At 40.5% G+C, this 23,050-nt stretch overlaps 1 long non-coding RNA gene across 1 annotated transcript; it reads left to right on the forward strand.

Annotated features, from left to right (window-relative positions):
- Positions 1 to 11,175: 11,175 nt before the first annotated feature.
- LOC118164588 lies at positions 11,176 to 22,699 on the forward strand. Its single transcript, XR_004749555.1, has 4 exons — positions 11,176 to 11,305; positions 12,882 to 13,024; positions 20,876 to 21,016; positions 21,353 to 22,699. It is a non-coding gene; the product is annotated as an uncharacterized LOC118164588 (long non-coding RNA).
- The last annotated feature ends 351 nt before the right edge of the window (positions 22,700 to 23,050 follow it).

The raw sequence follows: 23,050 nt of genomic DNA on the forward strand, positions 1-23,050 counted from the left end.
GGCGCGGGGCCCGGGCGGGGGGCGGCGGAGGCGGCGGCGAGCTGCGGGCCCTGCTGAAGATCTCCCTGCTCAACGAGCGGCACCGGTACGACGACGAGGAGTACGAGGAGGACGACGAGGGTGCGGCGGCGGTGGACGAGGGGCTGGTGCGCAAATGCACCGAGTGGCTGCGCGGCGTGGAGAGCGCGGCCGGCCGCGACCGCGGGGACCGGCTGGACAGCCTGCCGCACCTCGGCGCCCTCTGAGAGCCGGCACCCCCGGGGGCAGCCGCCAGACGAGGGACAAAGCGGCGGACCCGGTGCCGGGGGCGAGCCGAGCCCCCCGCCCACCCCCTGCCCTTTTTCTAAGCCTCGCGACTCTTTTGTAAGACGCGCGGGGTGCTTTTGTATATTTGTACAGAGCGGTGCGTTTGTATTTATTGGAATAAACCAGGTCTTTCGTGCCGCAGTGGCTCCGTATCGCGGGGCGGGTGGGGGGCGAGAGGCTGCTGTGGGCGGGGGGAGACGGGGCGGGGGAGGAGGAGGAGGAGGAGGAGGAGGAAGGGCGGCGGCGTGGCCGGGGATGGCACGGCTCCTGCAGTGGTGGGTCGGAGGGTGTGTGTAACCGTGTGCGGCTGGCCGTGGGAGGTGAGCCTTCTTGTAGCTTGGTTGCACAAAGCGGTAGCGTGTCACACGTGTAAGGTGTTTCAATTTGCTTCACTAAACGTGAACGCATGGACGGTAATTCTGTTTCACCTAATACAAATGACTCTGTGTAGCTTCCTAGCTATGAAACGTGCATCCTGGTATTTTTTAACCAAGTTTGCATGAGTTTCTGCTGTATTCATTAAGCATCTTTGAGCTGGTCTGCATTAACAATGGCAAACTTCCTGCCAAATTTGTTTTTTGCCGGACTGATGTCAGACCTGCTTTCCCTCCCCCCCCCGAGCAGTGAGGAGGACATTGGTAGCGGAGCTGTAGCTGAGTTTGCCTCATGTCCCCATGGGAAACGCGAGGGTATAAAGAGCCTCCCAGACAGATGCTAAGTTCCTTAAAACTTCTGAGTGCTTTCACATCCAATATAACTACGATTTCCAACTGGATCAAAAAGTGTTTCGCTCATTAAAGACTGAAGTATCAAGGAGCTTACTTGTGAAGCTGAAAGCTGCTTTGTTCAGAGTATGAAGGGTAGCAGAAAATTTGAGAAATTTGAATGCATAACAGCAGCAAATGCTGTTAATAGCATGATTAGGGGGAGAGAGGGAAAAAAAAAAAAAAGGGCAGCCAAGTTTGACAAAGAAGGAACAAAGTACGTTAGAAACAAGAATTTGAGAATTGGGGAACTGCCAGGGTAGGTCTTTTCTAAAGTGTGATTTTGAACAAAGATATCCAGAAATTATGCAGCTAGGATCTTTTATGCTGGATAGTTCTTTGTGTGTGATAATTGGAAGTGGGCCTGAGATGGGCTCATGGAGAGGTCTGGATGTGCAGTTCTGATTTTGGTCTGGGTAGTGAGAGCCACTGGTGTCTCTGGAGTCATACAGCTAATGCCTGCTTGGAGCAGTACCTCCTTCAAGGAACATTAACACCTGTTGGTTTTAGTATTTACATTTTAATGCTCTCTTTTAATGATAAATGATAAAGTAGTAAATGATAAATTTTCATCTGAAATGTCCACAAATCTTGTAAGCAATATTAGGAAAGACACAGAAAGTTAATTTCCTTCATACCACCACCACCAACTGTTAATTTTGCATGTAGCGTACCTCTGGGTGTCAGCAGACAATGATGTCACAAGTTAACCACAGTTCCTTTTCTTGCTAAAAGTCTGAGAGCCCTTTGAAGTGTCAGGGCCCATTGTCTGGCTCATCCTGTCCCAGTCCTCCACCATCTGATGTGATGGATCACATGTGAATGTGCTCAGGAGAGGAGATCTGTGCTTCCCTAAAAGCCAACAAGCAGTCTGAGTTTGGTACACTTGGGTTTTACTCTATATTAGATATCCCCAAGGAGCCTCAGCCTGAGACTCCCAACTCATAACCCTTTTAGCTGCTGAGAGAGTTATGAGCAGCTGGTGCCATGGATATTTAAAAGAATCGATTCTTGCTTCGGGGTAGATAGCTTCCCTTCTACCCCCAAACACATCAGTGTGATTTACAGTGGGGGGGTTAAAGTCCTTTTTTAAGTTAGCTAATAAATGGTGTCGGGCTTTTTGCTGATGTGAGCAAGCCTGGAGAAGCTAGGGGCAGGTGATCCCCATATCTCTCTAATGAAACAAATTCACCCTCAAGCATCACCCAGTTTTTTCCCAGCTTCTGCCTGCGTTTAACCTTCCTCACCCCACTGACAAAATCAGTGCTGCCTTTTTTTCTGAGAACTGAGGGCATACTGTGCTGCTGCCCAGCTGCTTTTGTGCGCTTCCTCACCAAAGGCTCTTGTAAGCCCAGCTGGTCCATGGTCCCGGTGAGCTGCTCAATGGTTGTGTCTGCCACTGATAGCACAGGGGAGCACTTGGTGGTGGCTTTCCTGAGAGGACCGGTGGGATGGCTTCTTTCCTAGGCAGCAACTCCCTTTCCAATCTGGTGGTGGCTGAGGGGGATTGCTTTTTTTTTTTTTTTTTTTTTTTTTTTTGTGTGTGTGTGTGTGTGTGTGCGCGCGCGCACGTGTGATGTACTTGAAGGCACATTCAGTTTCCTCTCCTAAGAAAAGACTCTCCTAAGTGGTGGTTTTGTAAAGAGCTTTTGAGAAGGTTTTGCTTTGATACCTCCTGAAAGAGAAATCACCACTTTGCAACAACCAGTTATGGCAACATTCAAGTTCCCAGCTGATACCTGTACAACAGGGCAAGTCTCAAGTGATGCTGATTACCTGTAATTTCTGCTTAGCTCAGTCAGCACCCAGGTTACAGCAGCTCAGTACCTGCCTTCCCAGAGAAAGATGTGTTTCTTTGCCCTTCCCAGTAAGGACTACCTGCAGCAACAGTCTCACGAAATACTGCTGGTGGTTTGGTATTTATAGAAGCTGTTGCTGCTTCTGAGAATATGGGGAAAGCATCGTGATGCTGAATGAATTCCTGCCTGTAGCAGAGCTGCTCAGCTGCCGGACTCTCATCTGATCTATGCCCAAGACGGCTTCAGGAGGAAGCCAACAAAATAGATGTGGGGTGTGCAAGGAGCCTCTTCCAGAGAAGGCAGCTAGTTCCCAGCGACAGCAGAAAGATGAGCCCGTAAACAATGAAATATGCTCTTATCATCTTTCATTAAACTTATTTAATTATCCTCAGGAGGGTGGCACTGGAGGTGCAGGGGGAGGCTGGTGGGCTGCCCCATCAGGCCTGGCTTTGCACGGGGCGCTTGGTGCCCTGGTGGGCCGGAGCCCTTTGGAAGCGGGGTACTGCTCGAAGGGTGTTAGAACTAGCCTATGGAGTGTGCCTGGGCATGGGTGTGTGTAGCTGGGCTCCTGTAAACTGATGCTGTGTGGGGATACTGCCCCATCAGCCTTGCTGGCCATCCCTTTCCTCCTGGCAGGCTGGCAGCGAGGCTCAGTGGCGATGGCAACCCCTGTGCAGCTCCCCTGACAGGGCTCCAGCCTGCCTGGTCCCAGGGGCTGTCAGGCGCTTCATGGTGGGGCACAGGTAATGTTTCTCAGCAAGAAGCTGTGGCTTGAAACTGATTTAAACAAACAAAAAAACAACAACAACAAAAAACCACCATTTTTATTTGCTTGCTGTCTTTTTTCTTAATGTCTTGGCAGAGCTCTCACCATTTTATAAATGCTTCTATGATACAACCACCTATTTCTTTTCCTGTGGCAACTAGTATTGTAATTCCACGTACCCTTCTTAGCAGTGAGTTAAAGACATCTCCCCTTTCTTATCCCCCCTCCCCACACAGTATAAAGCTTCCTAGCAAAGGCGGAGTAGACAGGTGAGCAAATGCTTCTCAGTGGCTGTTGTGTGGCACTGTACATCATTGAAATTTTCTATTTGCCACTTTGTGCAGTACTGAACAGAGTGAGTTTCATGATTCTAACCAGGTGGACTGGCTGGCATATGCTTCCTCTGTGTTAGTTGGGGCTGACTCTAACCTGTTCTCATTTCAGCCTCAAACGCCCCGTACAAACATTAAAAAGGCATGCTCTAATAACCTGGCATTAAAGACAAAAATATGGTATTTTGTGTTAGTTATTGTATGCAACCATATGTTCTATGCAGAATGGTTCTTTTAGTTCAGAAATAGTCACTGAGCTTGTTTTAATATTGAGAAAATTAATTTATGCAGGCTACTTTAGGGTAGATGCTCGGCAGATGTATTTGAACAATAACACACAAGGTGTGCTTAGCATGTGATTCCTAGAAGTTACAAATAGAAGAAAAAATGCTAGTCTCATGCTTTTTGATCACATGGCTTCCTTGTTTTTCATCTGAGCTTACAATAGGCTTCTGTCAAAAGGGGAAATACTCTGATCCAATTACTGTTAGTGATCACTATGGTGTCTATCAAGGTAGCAATATTGCAGAGGGAACTACTGTGGAACAGCAAATACTGAATTCATGTTGATGCTCACTAGTTTTTGCTCCCTGGCATGTTTGAGAAAGTTTTTGTTCATTTGTTTTTGTGCAGAGTATGGAATTCACATCCTACTGCTAACCCTGTATTGGGTCATGCTGAAAGCTGAAGGGGTGTCTATTTTCTTTTATATATATATATATATATATATATATATATTTTAATCCTGTTATGGTGTTTTTATGAAACATATTTGTCTACAGTGTTTCCCTCTGCTCCCATGGGAAATGCAATGCCTTTCTTTTATTTACAGTAATAAACGCTGTTTTGTATACCAGCAGGAATTAAAAATCTTAAATTTGTGTATTACTTGCAGTTTGTGTTTTGCTTGTTTAATGAAATTTCAGAAAGAAGAGTTATCCAATGGTCCGTAGGCTTAAACATGGTAATCAGGAATATCTATCTTCACTTGCAAATTATTAAAAGAAAAAAGAAGAAGAAGAAGAAGAAGAAGAAAAAGCTGAAAGCTACAGGAATACACATTAAGAGTGCAGAGATTTCAAAACTACAAACTTCTTGGATCAAAGTAGAAGGAAAAATGAGTTGTCTAATGCAGTACTGACAACGAAGTAGAATCAAGGACTGCAGGAGTCAACTGCCAAATGAATCTCTTGTCTGACTATATGACTAAAGAAATGTTGTGCTAGTGTTCTTTTGCAACATAACGAGTTACAAGTCCTAGAACATACCTTTCTTGAGTTTGAAGAGTTGGTTTTGGGTGGGGAGGAATATGTTTTTCTTTTTCATAATTTCAGAGTGATAAACTGGAAATAAATTTGTAAGCAATAACTATATCTCTAACCTCTGGTGGATTAATACAGATTTTAAGCAGAATGGGAGGTGCATAGCAAGCCTGGTCTGAAGGTGGCTGTGCCAGTACTGGCTAATACCCAGCTGTGGCAAAGCTCTCCCCTCAGCTCAGGCTGAGCTGCTTAATGTGACTGCTCCCCAGCTTGGGCATTCACAGTGAGCTCAGCCCATTTAAGCTGGAGATTTTTTTCTCAGCTGTTTTGCTTTCACCAATACAACTAGGGAGAGTTTCTGCAAGTGGTTGAGTTGATGCAAATGTTTTCCTCTAAATCTCTTGGTTATACCCAACATGACCAAACACTGATCATAGTGCATTGACAACTCGGACTGTGTGCATTCCAATAGTTGTCCTCTGCATTCCACATTTTTCTTCTCCCCTCCCTTCCCCTCCCCCCCTTTTTTTTAATATATAAATAAAAAAATGTAGTTAGAAACAAATGGATACAGAGGAGGTGTTCTTAGTAGTAGTCATTACACCAGTCTATTTCCATTACCTTTTAAATGGGGTCATGTAAAAAGATGGATTTAATCCCACTCGACATTCACAAATGTACCCAAATGAACTGTTTTAGTTGTTTCCAGTGGAAACAGCAGGTTGTGTGAGTGATGCACTCACCCTCGCCTGGGTTCTGCTTGACAGCCAAGGAGTTCGGTCATTAGCTGAGCAGGTCATTAGCACTTCATTTTATTTTTTTGGTGAAAAATAAAATACCTTGTTTATGAGATCAGATCTTAAGGTCTGAGGTGTTTATATGATCATTCATAGCCTTGAAATTTATCTTCAATTAATATGACAACAAAGTTCATAAAATAACCCTTGTTTTGATTCTCTGAACAGTTCACGTCCCCCTTTGTGGCTATTTTGTTCAAAAATAAAGAGGGGGGAAGAGAGCATATTCTAAGTACAAAGGCAGAAGATAAAAGCATCAGTCTGTTTCTGTTCCTCCTACGTAATATTGCCATAGTAACAAGGAGATGGATGTGGCTGTTCATCACTGAAAGCAGAGGTAAAGCAGACACTATTCTTATTCAAAGGAATATTAGTAAAATACAGATTCTTAACATGTCAGTAATGAATTAGGAAGAAACTATCTGCTCTACGTAGCACACTCTGTAAGCTAATAATAAAGTGCCCCTTTGAAAGAAGAGAGAGCAATTAAGGCATTTAGCAAACATTTATAGTGCTGTAAATCAGAGCATTTTATCTTCAACACAAAGCCATGCAGCGTTGCAAAGTGCAGCCGCAGATAATATATTCTGACATTAAATTTACATGAGCCCGGCAGCTCCCTCTCTTCTGTCTAATATATTTCTGTCATGGCAGTTGGTTGTGGTTATTGCCAAATATTTGTACTGCAGCACTGACTACTTGTGATCGAATAAAGTGGGTAAAATCTTTTCTATGTTTAAGACTCATGGTGTCTCTTAGATAATGGTGCTATTTTTTTAACCATTAAACTACCCCAGAGCAGATGAAGTTACATTCCAAGTATGCGCATCAGGTAAAAATACAAACATTTGAGATTTCAGTGAAAAACATTCAATTGCACTCTATTAAAATTGGAGAAGAACAAAAAAGTGCACCTATATCAGTGTACTTGATGCAGCATCTCCACGGTTTGTAGCAATGGTCTTTAACTTGTTGGCTTTGTGTCCAATAACAGCCCTTTTTTGTGAGGAAAATTATCTGTATTTGATCAAATGATGTGTTACTTTGCACTCTCTCTCAAAGTGTTTGTTGATTCAAAAGTTATTATTATTATTATTATTTTTTGAAGGCTTCTTCTGCCTGAAGTGTGTTTAAAATGAGGGCCGGGGGAGTGAGGGAGAACTTTGTTAGCAGGTGCAGCTGCCTCCTGGGAGGAGGAGGTAGGACATGGCAGCAGGAACAGCCATCCCTAAACTGCAGTACTCTCTGCCAGCCTCAGCTTTGGATTAAAACACAACAAGAACTGTAGCTGGAGGTAACAGATCTGGGGCAAGGGAAACCACCCTCAGACACCTGGGAAAATGACAGATTTGGGTCAGAGCCAGGCTGAAGGGACAGAAAGGCTTAGCCAGGAGGAGCAGAGCTGGAGGCTGTGCTGCCATTGCAGCTGGCAGAACTCAACAGGCGCTGTTGTGAGAGCTGGCAAACCTCTGTGAAGCTCAGAAGTAAGTGGTTGTCCCACCTCTCCCGGGGTCAACTTGGGACAATTACAGACAGAGCCACTTCCTTCGCTTGGGTCTGCACAGGCACCCAAACAGTCCTGCTCCTGCTGGCGGCTGGTGTGGGGGGCAAACGTGATGCACACAGGGTGTTGTTTCTTTGAGAAGCTGGGAGGAAGGCGGCATGCACTTTTTCCTTTATGAAAAGAGTGCCATAGGAAGTTATACACAACAGGGATACTTCTATTGAGAGAGCACACAAAAGTTAGGTCTTCAGTAATTCATTCATCCACCGTACTTGTGGACTTGTATAGGCTTTTTCTAAGTGATCTCAGTTTCATTTGTTGTTTAGGATCTGCTCTTCGTTATGTAGCATAGTTACCTTTCTAGGAGTTTGTTACCCTCTGCAGTGATGGTTTTTACAACAGTTTCCTGCACCAATGTATGCAAAATTCCCAAACCCCATCTAATTATATGACCTGTTTGGTGATGTTGACTTGTTCTGCTTGATGTTGACCATGTTGCCTGGTAAAAGGCTGGCAAACGTGAGCTTCTGCTTCCTGAGCATACTAATAGGGTCCTTCTTTCTCGCATTTCATCTGCTGAGGAATCTGCATGTGAAGGGAACAAATAATGCTCATGCGACTCAGTCTCTTTTCACAGTTTGAACAGTTGCCTAAGGGGTATTTTTATTGCTTGTCTGTGAGCAGTAAATGCTTTTTCTGTGAGACTGTGGCCTGACTTGTGGAGCTCCAGTTTCAAAAGCAGCTATTCTATTTTCAGGGCCAACTTTGTGTATGTGGGAGACTGTGTGTTCGTGTGGAGCTGTGAGACTAGGATTTGGAAGAGGAAATTTTGTTTGTGAAATACTCTTTCTTGTCAGATTATTGTAATTAAAAGAGAAACCACACATTTTTAGAAGCAAATGAAAAGCAAGATTACTCTCTACTTGGTTGATGCATTTGTTTTAGGCTCAAGTTATAGCCTCGTGTGCCATCTTCGCCTTGTCTAATAGAGAAGAGAAGTAAAATATTCTCATGGAATTTAGTTGACAATGCGGTTGTTACATTGCTCTCCTGGAAGGTAAAAGGATGTGCGCTTGAACTCCTTCATGCAGAGGGAGTGAATTAACTGCTACTAGCCTGTTACACAAAGTTTGCCAACTTTGGACAGTTTTCACTATCACAGATGACAGAGCAATGCTTCTTTTTATTGGCCCTTTTTGATTAAATCAAGATTTATAGTGATACATCTGAGTGCAGATTTGAGAAACCTTCTTAGGTACTTCGTTACTTAGGATCTCTTTTCCCCTCTACAGTCAGCGCATGAGAAATGTCTGAGAGTCCATCTCCAGGACTTAAGCCTCGGGCTCATTGAAGCATGATGCATGTGGATTTTGGTGTCTGACTTGGACTTGTGAATTCCAGACTGAGAGCTGAATGCCCTAAATACTAGATGGAGCAGTGCCAGGTGTTGCCTCAATTTAAGTGTATGTCTCTTTGGAGTTCTGTGGATTCAGGCCCTTGATTTATATGTGTTTGATTCAGGTGATTTTGCGTGCCTAAGATCTGTGTTTAATTTTTTTTTTTATTTTATTTTTTTTGGAGGGGGGGAGAGGGCGGGAATGATAAAGTACTGAGGTTAGGACTATAATGTGTACTTTCTGTGGGGCTTTGTTTAAATTCTTTATAAAAGGTAGCCAAGCACATCACCCACCACAGAAGGGAATGAAGCACTGTTGACACAAAGCAGTGTTGTTTTGCGTGGATTCAACATAGCACCTTATGAACAGCAGGAAAATAACTTGGCACTCAACTAATCAGAAAGACCATTTGCATGCCATCTGGCAGATTCCTACTTGGATTTAAGAGTGCATTTACAGAGACTTATCAGCAATTGTGTTTACTCAGGGCAAAGCTTAGATCATGTAAAAGAAGGACAGGTATCTCAACATATGTGTTTGATTATTCTTCTTCTGAATACCTTTTCTGTTTTTCCTGGTGTGCATGCCAGGATGCTACACAATATAACTCACCTTTGTGTGATGGCAGTCTCATATTGCTTATTTTACTTCCTTTTCCTACAACAAACACCTATTGATTTGTTGCTCACCTGTTTTGAGACTGAATTCCCCTCAGCTGGTACTGCAGGAGGTATTGAAACTTACAGTAAAAGACATGTTGCGTGCAAAATCTTAAGCAATGTGGGTGAAGGTTTGTGCTGCACAAGCTTAAAAGGAATCTTAGATTGTCTTGGTCCAGAAAGGTTTCTCATAGTGGTTTAATTGTTTTTGATTAGCTTTCTACATTTTTGCAGCACTATGGAGATTTCAGTCCCCTTTGATGTTGAATCAGGAATGAACTTCTGAACTGTGTTGGTAGGGAAGAGGTGAATAGGCACAGACTTGCAATGCTCCCTCTTCATCAGAACTCATCTATGTGCCTGTTATTTTAACAGTGTCACTGAGATGTGAACTCAGCTTCAGAAAGTGTATAGCATTGTCTTGGAATGGTACTGTTGGGAAATTCTGTGTGGGAAGAGGCAAATAGGGTATCATCAGGGAACGGCGGCAAGGTGAAAATAGAAAAATAGGGATGACATGAAGAAGAGTAGGCAGGTACACTACTGCATGTTGTAGGTTTTGCTGTCTGACTTGGACTTGTGAATTCCAGACTGTGAGCTGAATGCCTTAAATGATGGGACAGATGGAACAGTGCCAGGTGTTGCCTCAATTTAAGGTTATGCCTCTTTTGACTTCTGTGGATTCAGGACCTTCACTTATATGTGTTGTGTTTCAGGTGATTTTGCACACCTAAGATCTGTGTTTAATCTTTTGAGGTGGGGAGGGGGGTAATAAAATACTGAGGTTACGGCTAGGGCAAATAGAACAAAAAGTATCTTAGTCCATGGCACTGCTCCGTTTCTCTCTCATAAATCTGTCTGTGTGGTTTTCAGTAGGATTCTTGCCTCTGAAGAATGTCACTACCTGGACCATCAGTCAGTCTCTTCCTTTTTGAGGCAGGAGTTCCCTGTGTCATTCAACATTGATCCAGTGTGGGAGAATGTTTGTCTGAACCAATAGTGCAAATGGTGCTTATTCAACCCACTGCTTTTGATAGGGCTGTAAAGGTTTGCTTCACTGCTCAGGGCACTTCAAATGTTGGATTTAAATGTTAGAACAGGAATGGGTTAATTATCAATACTGATTTTAAGTTTCTCTCTTTAGTCCTCTCCTCTGACTAACAAAATGCTCTCAAAGCCGTAAGGTATGGTGGGTGTGTTTCTTCATGCCAGGCACTGTTACTGCCTAATCCTTGGGGGTGAGGGCTGGAAGGTTCTGTGCCAAGGCTGCATTCTGGTCTTCTCAGCTCAGTGGGTGCCTGCAGACCTTTCTGCAGGGTGGGAACAGCCAGGATTATGCATGTTTGCTTGTGTCCTTGGTAGCAAAGGATTGCTTACAATGCGGGCAGGATTCTCCCCACTGTGAGCAATGTGCCTATTGAGCACTACTTTGGTGTTTAGCCAAATGGATGGATTTTGCAAATAAGGAGGAGGAGGAAGTAGTGGTGTTTTTTTCCTTGGTGTTTTGTTTTTTAAACTAAACAAAGTTTCTTTCTGTATGTCTGTCATTTTTATTTTGATGTTTTTTACTTGTCGCTTCTTCTTCCTTTTGCTTCTTATTAGATACACATCAGATATGCAACGACTTTCAAAATCATTCACTGGCATTCTTGAGATTTCATAGCAACAAATTGCACCAGTGGGCGAAGGAAGAAGCAAAGTTGCACAGAAATGTTTTCGGTAATGACAGGTATCCCTGTGAGATGGCAACTATTTTCTTTGCAGACTTCCATCTCCTGCAAATGGGAAAAGTGTGTTCAGACTTAGTCTCAAATAGCATTTGCTAGGGGCAAATGAATATACATGTTCTTAACTGCTTTGTGTTGCCTCTTGACTACTGGTGTGTGGGAGCTTGCACCACCAGATGCGTTGCCACAAAACCTATGACTTTTTATGCCACAAAAGCTATGACTTTTTAAGATTTGTGAAAACAGGATTGCTTTCTGAAGGGTCTGCTTCTTGGAATGACACTTAAAAATTTAGTGAGCCCTGGTGAGTGTCTGGCTAATGCAGAGGTGGATGCTGAGCTATTGGTAGCTTAAAATAAACCAAGAAAAAATAACGTCACTGATAGAATTCACTAAATTGCATCAGATTTCCCTGTATGTGGTACTTGAGTACTTTAGTTCCTCAAGCCAGAGCTGAGATCATAAGTCTGTGCTGGACAAAGAGCTGACTTGTTATGTTCTCATGGCATTAAACAACTCATTCCAATCTAGACAACAAAAATCAGAGCTTGTCAGGGTCTTCTCCTGAACCTGTGCATTGTGCTTACCTGGGATGCTTTCCATTTTCTAAAAACTTAGAGAAAGTCTGACAGACACCTTGTCCAGTCAGGTAGTGCTGCTCTTCAGAGAAGTCTGGTCTTAGTGAGACATTGGTGAAACATTTTTAAAAGTTCATGTTTTAAAATTTGCTTGTAGTCTAAGAAATGCAATTTTGATATTCCAGTAAAATTCCAGATTTTTCAAAATGCACAACATGCAATCAACCTACTGACATAGTTTACTTCTTGTATGAAAACCTTGAGCAAAGCTTTGCCTACAGGTGAGCAACCAGTGCTGTTTTACTGCCACAGGATATCCTTCCAACTCCAGCTGTTTCCCATGTCCTGCAGGTCCTGTGTCATATCAGCCTACATGTATGGATGTCCCTGATATACTATAGCATCATACGTGGCACAACAGTTCCTGCACTTCAGCAGGATTTATAGGTTGTGTAGGAGGAAATCTTTGTAGTTTACGGTGCAGCCTGCAGGATTTGGGCTGTAAAGCTCTGTTCTGTACAGCAGCATAGAGTGTCTGCTGAGTGTTAATTGGTTCTTAAATATGTACAATTTCAACTCCAATTTACTGGAGATGTTTGAGAACCAGAAGCAGGCTGTTGGTTTTTGAAGTCTGTTTAGCATGCAAAAGCCCAGCCAAGTTCTAGCACCATTCTGGTTATCTACTGAAATTGTAGCTAGGGTTACAAACCCAGGCAGGCATGTTGGGGTCAGTTACCAAAAGCCCTAGAAACAGCATTGGTGCTACTTGTTATACTTTGAAATAGTTTGTTAGCCTGTGCTATTACTTAATAGCAGGAAAATGAAAAGTACGAATTAAAATCTACACTCAAACAGATGCATGAACTGCATGTATTTATCAAAGTTCAGAACTGTATATCGGCAAAGATAAGCATCACCAGAAGAGCAGTGTGTATCCATTGCCACAACTGTACAGCTTCTCTTTTCTGACACTGATATCTCTTTGTGCAGAACAAGCACAGGCAGGAGGGGGCTATCAAAGACAACAAAGAGAAGAAGAAAAACAGCAGATCAGCATTTAACGAGGAAGACAAGGAAGGTGTAATTAAACAAGGCCTGATGGATCAGGTAATACCATTAAAATAGGCTTTCAGGTAACTGACTCTACTGGATTTAAAGATTTAATTAGCAGTGAAATGTCTCAGTTGCCCAAAGGCTGGAACTCCTTTGTGTATTACCCTGGTGCAAAGGGAGTTCCTCTATTGATGGAGTGCCAAAGTACTTCCTTGGTTTAGGGAATAAGAGAACTGATTCTGATATCACTGGTGGTTGTGTTTCATTTTACCTGTGGTATTTTTTATTTTTTTTTACCTGTTTCTTTAATTCATTTGTTTATCCTTTCTCTCTGTGTGGGAAAGAGAAAAAAATAGACCATTTAGCCCAATGCTGAAGACAGTACACAGAAAAAAAGAAAACAAAACAAACAAACAAACAAACAAACAAAATCTCTCCTGTTGTACCTTCTTACTAAAACTAAGGGATGAGATCTTTACGTGTAGTACCTTGCTATTACAGTGCTGTGGCATTCATTATTTTCAACAGCTAGCAGATGACAGTCTGCAAAGGGATGCTGATGGGGAGTTATTTGTCTATTTTTAGTGTTGAGTATTCACCTGTGCATCAAACAATAGCTGACCTTGGTTAACCTAAAAGTTAGAGGGACCGTACTCATTGGTATTTATTTGTGTAATGACATATGCAAATATGTGGTATGTCAGAAGATTTTTTTAAACCCTTTTGTAGTCAGGGTTGTGGGATGCTCTCCTAGTACCTTCTTACAATTAATACATAACTCCAGCATTTCCTCTAACAGAGTGCAGTGGGTAATCAGGGTCTGACTTCCCTGTGTCTCAACTCAAGCATTGTTGAAAACTAGAAGAGATTTGCCTATAGTTCTAGTACAATTGTTACGTTGCTTTACAGTTTTATGCAGTAGCACAACCACTATAATTTTGTAGTGCCAGAGACAGTAATAGTATACAGTTAAAAGACATCTTTCGTTCTATTGAATGTTTGAATCTACTTTTCTTCCAGAAAGCTAAGTCCTGTGACTTCTTTTCCTTCTTGTACTGTATCTCTGAGTACACGTTGTTATTTAGCATATTAGGTAGCTGTAATCACTTCTCTGTATGCCTTTGTTGGAGATGTGACACAACGGAACCCATAGATTAAGGCAGTTAGTAATTAAAACTCACGGAGACTCGGGCAGCATATAGAAACAAAGAGTAAGCTTTGCTCAAAAAATATATGTGTATATAGAGAAAGCAGGCTTCAAGGCATGCAGGTTTCTGAAGCTGAAAGGAGGGAAGATCTGTTGCTATGGGTATATCCTTCCTGGGTAGGTGGGTGGGCACTAGGTGTTACTCAATCAAAGCCAGATCAATGTTGCCATCTGCTGGGGAATCACTGTAGTTGCCAGAAGTGTTAAAAATTACATATATATATATATACATATATATATATTTATAGATATATATGTGTAATTTATGTATATAAATATTCTGATATTTATAGTTATAGATATTAGATAGTTATAGATACATATATATTTTTAGATAAATAGATATTTGTAGTTACATAATATTGTGGTGTTTGAAAAATATACAGGTATATATACAAGTATATATCACCATCTGAAAAAGAAAACCCACCTTAATTCTTCCTAGTTGAGAACAGAGAAAATAAGTTTCCAGAAACTGAGGAAGGGAAAGAGTTCATGGACTAAATCTGCTGGTGTCTTCCTTTTTTTTTTTTTTTTTCTTTTTTTTTTCTTTTTTTTTTCTCAGGAGAAAACCACCACCACTATAGACAAGACCCTATAAGCAGTTATTACTGGTCTGTGACTTCTATACATTTCTTTGTAAACTATTCTGTACGAGGTATTTTTGCTTCTATTCACTTATTCTGGACATTCTGGGTACAAATCACCTAAATTTCCAATTTAGCCAACAAGTAGTTTTATCAAATACGAGTGTTAGAATGTATCTGCTCCTAAGAATTCCACAACACTACAAGGAAATAAAAGGTATGAAATAAAAGGTATGAATCTTCTTGGTTATATTAACTAGTTTCTTTTAACAATATCATGCAGATAAGTTTCTTAGATATATATGAAAGATCAGTCTGTCGCTTCCCTCTTAAAGACATAATGAAACAAATATGTGAAATGAATATTCAAAGAGTTTTTATAATTTAAAATAGTTTCAGCTTGCAAAATAAGTCCAGCTCCTTCAGTTCTCTCTTTTATCTTTCATCTGTCCAGGTTATATATATAATTCATACTTTATTGACACACAAGTATTTAACAAAAGACCTGCCAAACATACATTTGTTGATGAGAGACATTTTTTCCCACCACCACCTTAAAATGTGTAAGGGTCTCTGTGGGTGGAGAAATGTCAAGTATGTGTGCTACCAAGACTTGCTGAGTAAAGAAGTTCAAAAATGGAGTTCAGATTCAAATATCTGATTTTAGGCTCAAACAAAATCATAAACAGAGGAAAAGAAAAAAGATGTGAAGCCGGGGGATTCAAGGATGTTGGGGAAGGTAACATAACAAGAAGATTGCACTCTATATTTATTACTTTTAGTAAGACTGGTGTATACAAGGGAGGATCCATGTGTTTTCTGTTACTGGAGATGAATACATTTTTAAAGCTAGAGAACGCTGTTGGAAAGTCTGGTTGTAACAAGAAACAACATAATCAAAAAGAGTGAGAAATCTGATTAAGAGACACAGTTTGATGGATGATGTCAAAAAATGCCTTTGTAGAGCCATTAGTTCAGCAGAGCTGATGTCAGACAGTGTGCTTCCTTCAACAGAACAGAGCAGTGACACTTATGAAAGTTTTCCTCTGAATCAGACCACTGGACATTGTCACATTAACAACAAAGAAAGTAGATTTATTTATTTATTTATTTAAACCTTGTCTTCTAATGCTTGAATGTTAAACCTTAAAAATTTGTCTCTCTCAAGATTACCATCTGTTCTTATGATACAACTTTGTGCTACAAGAAGAGAAAGGACAAATCTCTTCCCCCTACCTCTGCCTCATCAGGTGGATGAAATATTTTGGATTAGGAGATGAAATTTGTTTTCAAAAAGACTTTACTTGTATTTTGTCCTGAAACCTTTTTCCTAGTCTAAATATTTTATAGGTGCACTCCTTTCAAACAGACACAAACTTCAGACTGCCTGCAGAGCTTTAGACCTGTCCTTCTTTTGGTACAGGAAAGGATTTAAGTTCAGTTCAGCTAAAATGGACAAATCAACACTGAGGGCCTGGATTATTAAGGTTAGGCTTCAGCATAGATGCTTACATGTTTCAGCAATTTATGCATAATAGTAAAGACTAAGCAGATTTAAAAGCACAAAAATCACTGTGTATAACACTCAGTCAAATAAAAGCTAAATTAATCAGGCAAAAGGGAAAGAAGGCAGTTTGCAAAAGAAACTACAGCAGTAAGTTTTTTTTATTATTATTATTATTTTATTTTCCTAATGATAGATACAAAAGTATGTGAGATGAAAAAAAAAACTAATTATCATGCAGCAAGAAGTTTGGTTTTCTTCCCTTTCTTGTTCCTTTAATATGATACACGAGGAAATTCTGACATAAATCTTTTTAAATAAAACAAGACCTTTTAGTAACAGACAGAATTAAACTGCCGTGCCTAGAAACCTCAGACAACCCACCAAACTCCAAACAGTTTTTATAGCTCGCAATTCACCAAACGCCAATTGTGGAAATCTCCTTCCTGTCTGTCACTCAAGTTGCTAACACTGGCATCCTTTTATGGACTCTTCCTCCTCAGTAGCTGCTACTTTTTTTCCTCAGAAGAGGAGAAAGCCCTCAGAAACGTTCGCTGTTAAGCTTGTCTCATTTTCTGTAAGAACTGGGGAACAACCCTGAGTGGAAGTTTTCACTCCTCGTGGTATTATTTTCTTTAGATATGAATTTCCACATGCTGTTCTGGATCATTATTGCCCAGCTTGTGGTTCTGTGTTTACAAAATCTTGTTAAGCTGGCTCTCTGACTGGAATGTAGTCAGAGCAGTGATCTGAACAATATTTTGTTCACTTAGTGCTAGCTCGCAGGCAGAAACAGCTCCCACCTCTCCTCTTTGTCATCTGCTGTGGCTGCTTCTGTCAGCTCCTGGGTTTTGCAGTGAATTGCCCTGTTTACTCTTAGCAAAGCTTTCTCTGCGGTATCTTCTTTTCTTCACGCTAGTTATTCCACTTGCAGGGTCTGTGAAGACATGAACGTGTTGGCCTCTGGAATAGATGCCACAAATCAGTCTAGCACTTCTTTCTAATTTTAATGGAGATGAGCTACTAGTTGTAATTTCTTGAATCTCTCAGTTAGGATGTAGAGAGACCATAAATCTTAAAGCAACAAACATTCCGAAATCCTACGCTTTGAAGTGAATAGGAGCTCCTGGGTCATCAGCACTTTGGGGAAACAGGCCGCTTAACTAGGTGTCCAAAGCCATTACAACCTTTTTTTTTTTTTTTTTTTTTTTAAGCTTTGGTCACTGTTTAAGGAAACCTGCAACAACAGCAAAAAAAGAAGTTCGAACATTCAAACAGCGCAAGCAGCAACTTTGCTCAACAGCCTGAGACAAAGCCTGTGGGTATCATAGCATAAAAAACCATCGTTCCAGTGCCAAGCCAAGTGTTTAGTTTTGCTTTATTGCTGGTCTTAAAATTTGAGGTTTGTTATATTTTTTTATTGTTTCATTTATTTTGGTGTGTGGGATGCTATTTTTTTTTTATTTTCCCAAACTTTATTATGAAAAAGGAAAACAAGAAACCTAAACCAAATGCCAGTTTTTTGTTGTTTGTTTGTTTTAAAGGCTCTTCCATCAGGACTTTTCATTCCATCCTTTATAACATTCCCTTCCAAAACTTACTACCATTTGGGTATGGGAAACGATACTCTAAGCAATTACTATGAAATTCTGCTAAAACACATTTCTTTACAGAGTAAATCTAAAGGTATGCAATATATTATTATATTCTTAGTCTTGATACCTCATTTTTGTTTTAAACCCCAAACTGAGTTCATCTGCATAGTCTCTGTAGATGAACAGTGAATGAATCAATCATGCTGTGCACTTTTACTTGAATTGGAGACTTGTTTCTGGAGGACTAGCATAGTTTTCCTGGTATGTGAGCTGTCTGAGCATGATGAGGAATTTGATGATTCCTGATAAATCCTTGCAAGTCAATTAGAGAAGGAGAGAGGAAGAAGTATGAAGACAGTACTATATGTTAGTGGATAATATTGTGGCACAAGCATTTACATTCTACCTCAATGTAAGCCCTTCCGCCTATTTGGGCAGACCTTGAAGGCTGACTCTTCCTGTGGCAACGTTCAGCAATGGGGTTTATTGGGTTAACAGCACACATGGCACACGATGTGCTTTTTGATGGCATAGCTGTGCCTCAGCCACTCCGATTTGTAATTTCACTGTGTGGAGGTGCTCACGTTTTGTGTTAGGTGATTATTCTGTCTGCATAATTTTGCACTGAATCTTGTGGGGTTCAGGGTCACCAGAGCACTGCCAAGTCTTAAGAGCTGAACTATTCTGGTAGAAAGCATGGGAGCATTCCCTCTACTGAGAGGTATAGTTTCACTATTGCTTGCAAATCTACATCATTATTCGTATATATATTAGTAGGCTGCAGCAGAAAGATCAGCGATCAGAGTTCCCTCCTTGCAACCACACGATCAGGCCCAAAGGCATCACGAGGTGGTGATGTCTTTTGCATTTCGTGGTGGTGGGTCCTTCAGGGTCCTTCTAGGACCCTGCTAGGCTGATGGCTCTTCTGTCCAGAGACCTCAGGGCTATACTTGTGTCCTAGGAAATGACCCTGAGCTTGCATCTATGGCAAAGGCTCTGCCAGCTGTAGTCTCAGTAAAGCGCAGCCTTTGTACAGCTGTGGCCTGGCAGACAACGTAGATGTGCCTGTGAAAGGGCACATCTCAAAAGCACTGTTTTACCAATACAAAGCTTCCGTGCTTTCTGATTCTGCTTTTATACCTTAGCCACAACAGTGTTGTATAAGATGACACTCCATTTCCATATTCCTACCACAGTACACCAGTGTGCAATACATATCTTCCTTTTTTATCTGCCACTTAGTTTACAGGACTTTGTCATATCTGTCATGGAACTCTTTCCCTTTTTAGCATTGTTTTATGCAGGTGGCTCATCTGCTGTTCACAGCTTCCATGGGCTCTTCTTTGATTAATGCTTTAGCAAAGCCCTCCTGTCTCTCCAGCCAAGCTCACCTGTTGTGCACGGGCTGGTACTACCAATCTAGTCAAACCCGATAACAAAAAATTAGGAGGCTTGTTTCCAGAAATTAAGACAGAGGGTAAGCAGGTTTTTTAATGTTACAGACCCCTTGGGAACATCTCATTCTGAAGGCAGCTTTAATGGAACCTATGGACTTCAGGATTATCTTGGATTTTTTTTTTCTCTTTTTCATTTATTTATTTATTTATTTTTAGCGTGGTATTCTTACAGTTCTTTCCGGCATTGTATACAACACATAATGTGGTGGAAAGTGTGTGAACCTGAGTGTTTCTTTCATCCTATGTTTCGCTGATTAGGAGTGTTTTAAATGTGATTACATGGTTCCCACAGGGTTGGGAATAATGTTCTTTCTTTGTTTCTTATAATGTAATTGCAAATGGTAGAACATGGTTTCAGATGCCTTCTATGAAGAAGTTTAGACATTCCTAATTCCATAATATCATGGCAAGTAAAAGAGAACATGCAATTCAATAAATAACATTCATATCAAGTATAGGTTCTTCCAAACATTCATAATTTTCTCATAGGCATCAACTGAGCTTTATTTTTAAGCCTACAGATATCAGATCTCTCTCCCTCCCCCCCCCCTTTTTTTTTTAAAAAAAAAGTGAGCATTTGTTTTGTTGTGAAATTTTATGTGAATTGTTGTAACATTGAAAATAATTAATCAACGTGAGCACTCCAAAGAAAAAAATAAGTAAACCAAAACAGGTGTGTGATGCTTACTCTGTAAAGGAAAGGAAAGGTCAAAGGAGCATTTTCTAGTTCTAGTGGAAGTATTTGTCTGTTCATCTGTTACAGAACTAAGCAATCGTCCTGGCCTTGGCTCAGGAAGGGAAAGCATCCCTGCTCAGGGCAATCTTTGGTACTTACACACCTCAAGTTAAGCAAGCATTTCAAATGGTGCTCAAAACAGGGCTCTCTATGTGGCACGTTCCTAATTCAGATTCTGCTTATTGTTTTTCCTGTTGTTACTGGTCTTGTCACATTTGTAACGATGTCAACAATCTCTACTTTTCTGGCAGAAGGGGAAATTGGAAAATTACAGGAAGGGTGGTCAGTGTATGGCAAGATAGATGAACTGCATCAATTCTTATAGGCATATCTTACCATGGTCAATAAAGCAAGATGGGACACTGCAAGACGAATTTGTAGATTGAATAGTTACAATTTGCCTTTCTGCTTAGTTATTAGTTTAAAACTTCTTCAAAAAGTAAAATTACATAAAAATCAGAGGAAGAAGAAACTTTCCAAGCAGAAGGTGCTTTACTTTATAAATAATGAAGAGTGCTTACTCTTCTATTCTCCAGGTTTTAAAATATTGAAACTACATGTAATACCCTTTTATACCCTGATGATCTTATCTTCTAAAATATGAATTGTCTTCACAGAGAAAAAGGGCATTTGTGATTTTTCACTTATCCACTAGTGTGATGAGAGAAAAATGCACTTCTATGATCAGAGAGAAAGCAAGATTATTATTGTAAACATATATAGTCCCAAACAACAAAAAAATAAGCTGTTATAACCTTGTGAATTTTTGTTGTTTGTTTACTTTTAGTTGTTTTTGTTGTTGCTGCTGTTGGTTTTGCTTATTTATTTATTTATCCTTGTTCTAGAAAGGACGCTGCTACTTCCAGACCCTCTAAAGTTCTTGTGGCTTGCTAAGATCCAGCTTCACGGGTGAAAAATGTATTTCCACAGCAGGGCATCTAACAAACATGAGCATTTCTGAGGTGCTGTGAGGTGATTTTGCCAAGGTCAGTTTCCTTACTGACTTCAAGTTCACTTGAGTGTAAATCAGCCTCATCTTTACAGTTTGCTTTTCTATTGCCATGGAGTGGGCTGTGTATGTGGTTAATGCTGAGAGAGATGGTATGCAGCATAAACAAGCCCCTTTGGATGAAAGACAGCCAAAGTGAGGGGGACACCTCCCCAAGCACTGCAGGCACATGTGCCCTTCACATCTCACTGCCTCCAGTACAGAACACAACCTGCAGTGCGTCTGGATGTAGTTTACATCGGTATGTATTTACTTCTGCATGCAGAATCTGTGGTTCATTGAACTGTGCTTTATGGGTCTCCTGTTTTCTCAGATGTTCCTCCCTTGAGCCTGCACCCTGGCTATTTTGATCATACACTGAAGAAACGGAAGAGGATGTGCAGGAGATAGCAGTGGTTACTTGACTTGTTGCTATTCTTTGAATGCAACTGTAACCGGTCACACAGTCAGAGCAGCACTGATCTCCAGGCACTGTGACGGTCCCCTGGAGCTGTCCTCCTCCCTCTGCAAGAGAATCTGTGGCCTGAAACATGGGACCTTCATGCATTCCTTCTCAAAGCTGGAGTTCAGGTGGGAGGAGGGTGAGAGACTTCTCATCAGTGGACAGAAGGGCAGGTGAGATTCAAAAATGAACAACTTTGAAAAAAAAAAAAAAAAAAAAAAAACACCTTTGTACAATGATGGCTGCAGCCTGTTTGGGAGGAACATCATCTCTGTAGAAATGCTGGGTGCATCATTTCAGAATATGCTTGGTTACTTTTATACAGCTCATTTGAAGTCAATGACATGGGCACAAGTGCATTTTGAACACAGTTGAGAGATCAGTCTCTTTGAGAAGAAGGTTAAGAAAACAAACGAAACTTGCCTTGTAGAAACAGCGGGACAGGGTGGGGGAATCCCATATTAGCCAACATTCAAATTACTGCATTGCTTTGTAATTTCAGAACTCTACTTGTCTATTGGCTTTTGCATTAAAAATAGGAAAGCCACCAGACTTCCTTCCAGCTGACAAAGAAAAGTAACCGGTAATTGGCAATTGCCTGTTTTTATTGGCTGCTGAAATCAAATGGGCCAAATATTGTCAGTGCAGTCTTGAGCTGACAAAATAAGTTTAAAGCTGAGAACCTTCCCAGGCTAGAAGAAGGTATCTATATGCTGTTTTAATAGTGTCTAGCCACATACATGTTGGCCAGTCTGGAAATACAACTATAGATTGGAGGGAAAATAAATAAATAAATAAAAGTAGTCCTATTGATTTTTCTAATTAAAATGAAGATCTGTGCTGTAGTGGTTTTTTGTTTGCTTGTTTTTAATTATATTAAAATAACAGTTAATACAAGAGATAAGTTTCTGTGTGTCAACAGGCTAAGAACAAGCTTATCATTTCCCAGAATTTTTATTTTAAATTTAAATGGAAGCCACTTGGGTTTTAAAATTATTCTGGTTTGTGTGTGACTTTTAAGTAAAAGACCCTTTTCAGTCTTGCTTTCTTCTAATAATGAAATATAATTTGTTCTAATCTATTTCTGCTGTATTAGAACTATGAAAAAAGTTGAAATAGTGAAAAGCTGCTTTGCAAGAAAAAAATGTACAGAAGATTTGTTTGAATGTGTGGTTAAATTAATTAAGATATTACTCAATAAAATTTCTGGATTTTTTTAAAGGATAACTATAAACTAGGATATATATACATAGTTGAGATGAGCCTTATCTAGGTTTTTATTTCTCTTTTAATGCCTTTTTAACATTTTGCAGATGTAGTTTAAAAAACAAACAAACAAACAAACAAACAAAAACACTAAAAGATGTAACTTTGAAATACCTTTGATGTTTAAAACTAAATAGGATCTCTCTCAAATATTTCTATGAAATGTAACAGACTATTTAAAGACATTCTGCCAATTTTTGTGCTTCATGATTTGGATGTTAGAATTGTCTTCAGGACCTAGCAAGCAGGTTTGTAACTCAGTGGCCTTATTTTGTGTATAATATTCCCAGTAAAGAGTAAAAA

Source organism: Oxyura jamaicensis, chromosome 3 (genome assembly GCF_011077185.1).
Source record: "Oxyura jamaicensis isolate SHBP4307 breed ruddy duck chromosome 3, BPBGC_Ojam_1.0, whole genome shotgun sequence".
Classification (NCBI taxonomy): Eukaryota; Metazoa; Chordata; class Aves; order Anseriformes; family Anatidae; genus Oxyura; species Oxyura jamaicensis.